This window comes from Nannospalax galili, unplaced genomic scaffold, assembly GCF_000622305.1.
Source record: "Nannospalax galili isolate Female #2095 unplaced genomic scaffold, S.galili_v1.0 scaffold648, whole genome shotgun sequence".
Classification (NCBI taxonomy): domain Eukaryota; kingdom Metazoa; phylum Chordata; class Mammalia; order Rodentia; family Spalacidae; genus Nannospalax; species Nannospalax galili.
In genome coordinates this window covers 4,299,691-4,308,215 of record NW_008360311.1, presented here as the reverse complement: position 1 = coordinate 4,308,215, position 8,525 = coordinate 4,299,691, and the positions used below count along the sequence as shown (strand labels likewise).

The following is an 8,525-nucleotide window of genomic DNA, read 5'->3' as shown; positions in this document are numbered from 1 at the left end:
CAAAGTGGACTTGAACCAGTGTCCAGTCTACAAAGAGGAGAGTCAACACAGAGGAATCATTTCCTCCATGCTTCCAAGTTGAGCCCAGGTCAAGCAGGCACTCCTGAGACCTCTTGACTTATCTTCACATAGATGGAACTGGTAAAAGAAAAGCCTAAAGAGCCAGGGGCTTCCCCCAAGCCCATGTGACCCCTGAGGACCAGATCCTCAACTGACCTTAAAGTAAAAGTAAATTGGTTTATTTGGGCCAAATGCATGGTCTTAAACACCCAAAAGGAAAGTATAACCAAAAATGAAACTAATCGATATATTTCTTTTTTTTTTTTCAGTCTTTTTGAGAACAGGGTCTCTCTGTAGCCCCAGCTGTCCTGAAATTCACTACGTAGACCAGGCTGGCCTTGAACTCATAGAGATCCACCTGCCTCTGCCTCCCAAGTGCTGGGATTAAAGGCATGCACCACCATGCCCAGCAGTATATTTCTTTAAGAGTCCTAAGTATTGCATTTCCCAGACATTAGAGTTAAGTCCAGGTAAAATATTATTTAGATAATTATTTCTCAGTAGTGATTTTGTTCTTAACAAGAAAATGCTGCTCAAGTGTAAGACTTCAAGTCTTGGTCTCCAAAACTGTAGTGGCCACCTGCAGTTCTAAAATGATAGCCAAATTTATTTTCTCTCTCTGTTTAGAAGACTGAGTCTAGCCACTCCAACAGCTATCAGAGTGCCTGAAAACAAATCCTGAGTTCATCATTCTCAAGTTCAGCCTTGGCAGACAAAGGAAAAATGAGGAACCCAGTAGATGGATGCCTTTAGAAGCCCTCATCAAAAAAAGTCCAATGGACTTTAATTTGGACATTTGAAATTTGCCATTCTGACTTTTTCTGGTTCCCTGTCTAGAACTGTAATACTACTCTTGCCTTTACTTCTCCTTCACATCTCCTAGGCACCAGTCAAGGACCTTCTTTTCTCCCTATAGGTAAGAGTTATGCCTTTCTGATCCACCATCTGCAGTGGAACCGCAGCCAGGATGCAGATTTTTGTAAAGACCCTTACAGGGAAGACCATCATGCTCAAGGTTGAACCCTCATACACTATATAAAATGTAAAAGCCAAGATCCAGGATAAGGAAGGAATTCCTCCTGATCAGCACAGGCTGATCTTTGCTGGTAAGCAGTTGGAGGATGGATGAACTTTGTCTGACTACAACATCAAAAGGAGTCCACCCTTCATCTTGTGTTAAGACTTCGTGGTGGTGCTAAGAAAAGGAAGAAGTCTTACACCACTCCCAAGAAGAATAAGCATAAGAGAAAGAAGGGGAAGTTGGCCAGCCTGAAATACTATAAGGTGGATGAAAATGGCAAAATTAGTTGCCTTGGTCGCGAGTGCCCTTCTGGTGAATGTGGGGCTGAAGTTTTCATGGGCAGCCACTTTGACAGATACTGTGGGAAGTGCTGCTCATTGCTTCAACAAATCAGAAGATAAAAAACTGTGTATGAGTTAATAAAAACATAGGAACTGACAAAAAAAATAAAGTTATGCAATTTGGGAGTCTTTTAGATAGACCCACTGAAGGGGTGCTCCAACTGCCTCACCCTGTGTCCCTGGTCAGCATGGAAGAAGTCAGAGTGGTTTGTGTCCTGATTCTCTATTGGCAATTTGGGTAACCTCTTCAGAGGATGGTGTGATAAGAATAGGAGGTAGGAACTGGCTAGGCAGTTAGGGTAAAAAGACCCCAAAGAAAAGTAGCCAGTTTCTTGGCTAAAAGTCAAATTGTCCTTGGGCCTCTTAGCAATGTGCTCTGTTCCAAAGGCCAAAAATGTTCAAAGTATTTGGGAGCTCTTATCCCTAAAAGATTTTATCTTTCACTTAACAATATCAACAGTCACCCCAATGGGATATCTTCACTGGACTGTTAACCATGGCTTCTGCCCTTACTCGGCCCCCTGCTTCCTATTAATTTGATGCTAACCATTGCTCCTTGCCTCTTCAGATATTTTCAGGTCCAGACTCAGCAACAACTCATACTAATTTTAATCAGTGGTTACTTTCCTTCCCTCCACATGGATACGAGCGCCTGTCGACCATCAAGGACCCTGTTCAGCACAAGGTGGAAACCCCTGATGTCTGACTGATCCCTAATCCAGTCTCCCCCACCTTGACCATATTCAGCAGGAAGATGACGACGGCACCCCCTATCCTATAACACAAAAGGCTAGAATGTTAGGGTTCAGATCTACAGCAACCCCCCCCTCCCCAAAGCGACAGGGCCTCACAGCTTTACAAGCCCTCTGGCTGTTCTCTCCTGATAAACCCTGGGCTCTCTCCCCCTTCCTAACTTGTTTTAAAAAAAAAAAAACAACAAAAAACAGCAGCGGCTGTTCCCTCCTGATAAGCCCTGGGTTCTCTTCTCCTCTGCCTAACTTTAAAAAAAATTTTTTTCCCACCTTCTGCATTCCCCAAACCCCCTATAAAAACCCTGAGCCAACAGCCTGTAAACTGGCAGCTCCTCTATCCTGAAAGGGGAACTGTTCCGTGTGTTTTCCCTGCCAATAAACTCTATCCCACCAGAGTTTGTGTCCGTGTCCTGGTGCTTTCTCCCGATTTGGACCCTGAGTTTTACCTATCACCAACTAGCAAGAATGTCAGAAGGTGCCTCGAGTTTTCCTTAAGTTCACTATGTGTTTACTTCTATCCAATTTTATCATGGGTGTACTTCTGTCCACAGCACAATTCCACAGGTCTGTCTATGGTTTTCAGAACCACACTCCCTCCCTCATCCCCTCCCTGACAGCTACTGATTTTTCCCTAATTCTAAAATGTCACTTTACAAATGTTTTCTAGGAGGCTGGAGGCCTAGTTCAGTGGCAGAGCATTTGCTGAGCCCTGGGGTCAATTCTCAGCCCAGCAAAAAAGCAAAAAAAAAAAAAAAAAAAAAAAAAAAAAAAAAAAAAAAAGTGCCGCTTTTAAATAGACTCATATTGTACCCTTTCTCCCTTGGCAGAATTTTCCTAAAAATTCATCCAAACTGTATTCATCAATAGCTCATTCCTTTTTATTGCTGAGTGCAAATGCACCCACTGTTAAACCATTCACCCACTGAGGGACACCTGGGCTATTTCCAGGTTTCGGTTATCATGAATAAAGTGTTTATAAACATTTGCATACAGGTTTTTGTGTGAACGTAATGTTCATTTCTCTGGGCTAAATGCCCAACCGTGCACTTGATGGTACTTGGTAATTTCGTGTTGGGTTTTATTAAAGAGTGCCAAGCTGTTCTCTGGAGTGGCCCACACCATTTTAACTCCCACCAGCAACGAATGACTGGTTCATTCTCCAAATCTTCACTAGCATGTGCTGTCGCCACTACTTTATTTTAGGACTTGGTGATATCTCATTATGGCTTCAACTTTTTTTTTTTCATTATGGTTTCCCTTCTGTCTGATGACAGCGAACATCTGCTCCTGTGCGTAACAACTGCCTCTTCAGTGAAACTATTCACAACTTATGTTTCTAACCACACAGTTCTTGGGGTTTTAAGAGTTCTTTATATACTTTAGGTACTAGTCCTTGTTGGATATGTACTTCGCAAAGTTGTAGCTTTTCTTTTCCTTTTATTCTATTTTTGAGACACTCACGGTCTATGTAGCCCTGGCTAGTCTGGAATTCACTATGTAGACCAGGCTAGCCTCAGTCTTACAGAGATCTGCCTGCTCTGCTTCCAGAGTGCTGGGATTAAAGGCATGAACCACCACACCTGGCTCTGTAGACTGTCTTTTCATCCCTCACACAGGCTAAATTTACACTTTCACTATGTAGACTAGGCTGGCCTCAATATCACAGAGATCTTCCTGCCTCTGCCTCCTGAGTGCTGGATTAAAGTATCTCATTTTGATGAGGTCAAATTCATCAAATTTTCCTTTTATGTCTCATCTTTTGATGTTAACTCTAAGAACTCTGCCTAGCCCTAGAGCCCAGAGGTTTTCTTTTCTATTTTTTTCTAAAAGTTTCATTAGGGGGGCTGGGGAAATGGCTCAGTGCTTAAGGGCACAGGCTGCTCTTGCAGAGGACCCGGGTTTGGTTCCAGCAACTGTATGGTAGCTAACAACCATAACTCTAGTTCCAGGGGGATCCGACACCCTCTTCTGGCCTCTGTGGACACTGCAACCACATGGGTGCACTTACATCAGGGAAAACACTCATACACATTAAATAATAATGAAAATTTCATTAAATTTACATATTTTACCTGGAAGTCCACAATTTATTTCAGGTTCATGGAACATGTTTTAATTTCTGACAAGGTAAACTTATCTTTCAGGGTGAAAAAAAGCCTAATGTAATCAACCTGCCACCAAGTAGCTGCCTTGCCTTCGTGAGGCGCCGTGCATCCTGGGGACTGAATAAGTATCTCTGCTTTGGGCAGCTTGGACAGTGCAGCAGCAGTTGCAGGGCTGTGGCTGGGAGGGGGAAGAGACCTGCCCTGCCATCAGCAGCAGCCTCATCCTGTCTGCTTGGTTTCTTAGCAGATGCTTACTGGTAGGTATTGACATGTGGTACTGAGATCTCTACACCACACAACAGCGCGCGCGCGCACACACACACACACACACACACACACACCTTCCTAATTTTCTAATCTTCCCTCTTCCAAGACTTTGACCAGTATAGCCAAGCCATTCACCACTATCTGTGAATCTGTTTCCTTTTTCTTTTTAAAAGAGACTTTAGCTGGGCATGGTAGTGCATGCCTTTAATCCCAGCACTTGGGAGGCAGAGGTAGGTGGAGCTCTGCTGTGAGTTCAAGGCTAGCCTGGTCTACATAGTGAGTTCCAGGCCAGCTGGGGCTACAGAAGACCCTGTCTCAAAGAGGCCAAAAAAAACCCAAACTTATTTTATTTAATTATGTGTATGTGTGTTTGCCTGTGTTTACACACACCACATTGCCACATTCATGCAGGAGCCAGAGAAGCCAGAAGAGTGAGTCAGATCCCCTGGAACTGGAGTTACAGCAGTTGTAAGCCACCATGTGGGTGCTGGGAACAAACCCAGGTCTTCTGCAAATGTAGTAAGTGCTCTTAACTGCTGACCCATCTCATAGAGACCTGCCTCTGCCTCCCAAGTGTTGGGATTAAAGGTGTGCCTCACCATACCTGGCTGTTTCTTTTTTAACCCCTTGTTTTTTCTCTTTTATCATCATTGAATGACAGGTGCATAGAGGCTCTCTCTACTGGGAAGATGTCCCCTCACCCCATCTTCTAGAGTCACCTGGAAATGGGTACCAGTCTACTTTGAGACTGAACTGACCCATGAGCCATGCCTGGCTTTTCTCCTTTTCAGCGATCACCCAAGTAGCCACAGGGTGTCAGCGAGGGAGAGGTGGTGTAGCTGTGGACGTCTAGAAGCTTCATTATCTCTCCCAGTCTAGCCTCAAAGTCAACAGCATCTCCGCATACTCAAGTTGGTAGAGGCCATGACAAACCTTCCAGGGTTAAAGGAGAATGGAATTCTACTGTCTGCAATGTGGAAGATCGGAATGTGGCAGATACTAGGCTATCTTTGGAAAATACAACCTGTCGTGAGGGCTCTTGACTCTCCTAGTCACAGCTTGAATGATTCCCAGGTCTAGCTGAGCTCTAGCTCTTTTTTGGATGACAACTCCTAAGCAATCGGTGTTTCCCTTGTGGCTGGTCTTTGTCCTGGCTGTGTGGAGTTTCACCCTTTGCACACACAGACTGGCACTCATCCAGACTCAGCATTACATGGAGTCGATTGTCTAGGCAGTTCCCTACACTTTGGCATTTTACTAGCAAATCTAGGTGACTTGATTTCCCAAACTCTGGTCTCTGTCTCCACTCAGCAAGACCTCTTCTTTGCATGCTCCCTTCTCGTGCTATGATCGGAAAATTACCTCCACAACTGTGTGCTCACTTCATCCCTCAGGATCACAGGTCTGTGATGCCGTTTGTCCAACCTTTGGAAATAGCTGTTTTATATCCTTGACTCGCTTTTCCAGTTGTTAAAGATGAGAGAAAGAAAGTCCTGTATCTGTTGTTCCTTCACAGAACAGAGCAAGAATGGATTTCAAAGGTAAACCAGCACAATTTGATTGAGTCGGATGTGGATTGTGAGAAAGAGACGTAAGTTGGAGAATGACCAAGTGTTTAGCCTGAGGCTGGACGGGTGGCATTGCCCTTACCGAAGGCTAGGTTGGATTTTTAAGGGAAGAGTAAAATTAAGAGTTTAGTTTTAAACATGTTAAATTTGAGGTGCTTGTTGAACAGTCCAGGGGGCATGTCAACTTCTCTGCTGGATATGTAAGCCAGGAGTTCAGGATAGAAGCCAGGCTACAAATACAAATCAGGAGTTGTCTGGGTGTAGATGGTACATGGAGCCAAGGCTCTCCAGGAGCTCTCCAAGGAAGTAAGTGTAGGAAAGATCACCAGAAGCTGGCCCCTGGGGCACAGCAATAGGAAATATGGGGGAGATGAAGAAACCTCAAGTCATGTGTGTAAGCTCCCACCCAATTCTCTCACTCCTACAACTACAGGTCATCCTGCCTGCTCCATCAGCCTCCGTTGGCACTGACCTCTGCCAGCCTGTTCCTTCTCATGGCCATCTGGGTCCAGGCTGACTCAGAAGCTTCTCCAGCCAACCATATCAACAGTCTTCTGAGGTCACTTTAGCTTCATCTGGCCCCTGCGGACTGGCTTTTCGGCCAAAACACAAGCTGAGAATCGGGCAAATGGCCTGTGACTTCCAGAGTGAGCCGTGCCTTGGCCAGAACCCCTTGCCAGTCTGTGGTGGAGTCTCCCATGCTGGGGACTCAGAAGAGGAGGAAAGATCAGATCTGTGGCCTTGGGCCAAATGAATCATGCTTTTACTCTGTGGTTGCTTGAAAGTTGTATCCTCGTCATTTCTTAACAGATCAAGTATGCATTCCAGACAGCCCTAGTGGCTTGATAGTATTAATGTTGGTATCTTAAACTTTTTTGATTTATTTTTATGTTTATGAGTGTTTTGCCTGCATGTATGTAAGTGCACCAGGTGTGTGCAATGCCTATGGAGCCCAGAAGAGGACATCAGAGCCCCTGGAACTGGAGTTACAGATGGTTGTGAGTTGTGGGGATTGAAATCAAGTCATCAGGATTGGCAGCAAGCACCCTTAACCACTAAGCCATCTCAGTGGTCCCAATGTTAGCATCATTCAACCAATCACATGTAAGAACTGTTATATAAATATAATATTCCTCAGGGCTGTTTATAAAACTATTAGAAGCTACCCACTCATATGCCAGTGACTGGAGACTGGGTAAGCTACAGTATCTTTTTTGGGGGGGTCTTTTTGAGACAGGCTCTCCCTGTTACCCCAGCTGACCTGGAACTACTTATGTAGACCAGGCTGGCCTAGATCTCAGAGATAGGCCTGCCTCTACTTCCCTAGTGTTGGGATTAAAGGCGTGTGCCACCACACCTGGCTGGGTATGTCACCTTTTTATTGGTGCTCATTACAATAATACTGTAGATTCAGGGGGAGACATTTGGAATATATACTTGACTTAGGTGTTTTTTCCTTTCTTTTCTTTTTTCTTTTTTTCAGTGGGTCTCACTGTTCAGGCAGGCCTAGGTGGCCTGAAACTCACTATGTAGACCAAGTTGGCCTCAACTCACATCTGCCTGCCTCTGCCTCTGCCTCTTGAGTGCTGAGATTAAAGGCCTGCGTGACCTCAGCTGGCTACTTAATACTTCAATGGACAGTAGTGTGCAGTGTTTAAGAGCACTATAAGTATGGTGAACTTCAACAGTGAATGACTCAGTAGAGCAGGATGAGGCTAGAGTGTGGTCCGAGGTGTACAGCTGAGCAAGAATAGCATGTGTTGCAGAAGACAGAGGGAGTGGTCACTCATTCAGTGATGCCCAAGCCAAAGAGCTGAGGGCTGAAAGGAGACTGAGCACTGCTTGACTAAGCACTGCATGACTGAACACTGGATGAAGTGACCCAAGAGTCACTGATGACCATTACAAAGGCCACCTCAGGAGAGGGGCTGCCAGGTGCAAAAGGGTTAAGGCTGAATGGGAGGTGAGAACACAATTAGGGAACCATTGTGAAGAGTTAGTAAGTAGAGAGAGATAATGAAGCCCTGGGGCTGGAGAGATGCTCAGTGGTTAACAGCACTGGCTGCTCTTCCAGAGGACTTGGGTTTAGTTCTGGGCATCCACATGGTGGCTAACAACTGTCATAACTCCAGTTCCAGGGAATCTGACACCCTCTTGCCCAACACAGGTGCACTTGCATGCAGGCAATACACTCATACATATAAAATAAAAATAATAAAATATTTTTAAAAAGCATTCATTTTGAATGCAATTAACCTGCTCTGCTTTTAAAATCTAGGGATCAAATAAAAATAATAAAATATTTAAAAAAGAAACCCAGATATGGAAGACATATGCCCACAATGCTTTTGTTTTTAATTACATGAGCATCCTTAAATAACCATGAGGTGGATCCAGAAGACAGGGGCAGC

At 44.6% G+C, this 8,525-nt stretch overlaps 1 pseudogene; it reads left to right on the top strand.

Moving 5' to 3' along the window:
- The first annotated feature begins 1,027 nt into the window (after positions 1-1,027).
- LOC103727076 lies at positions 1,028-1,501 on the top strand (annotated as a pseudogene).
- Positions 1,502-8,525: the final 7,024 nt, after the last annotated feature.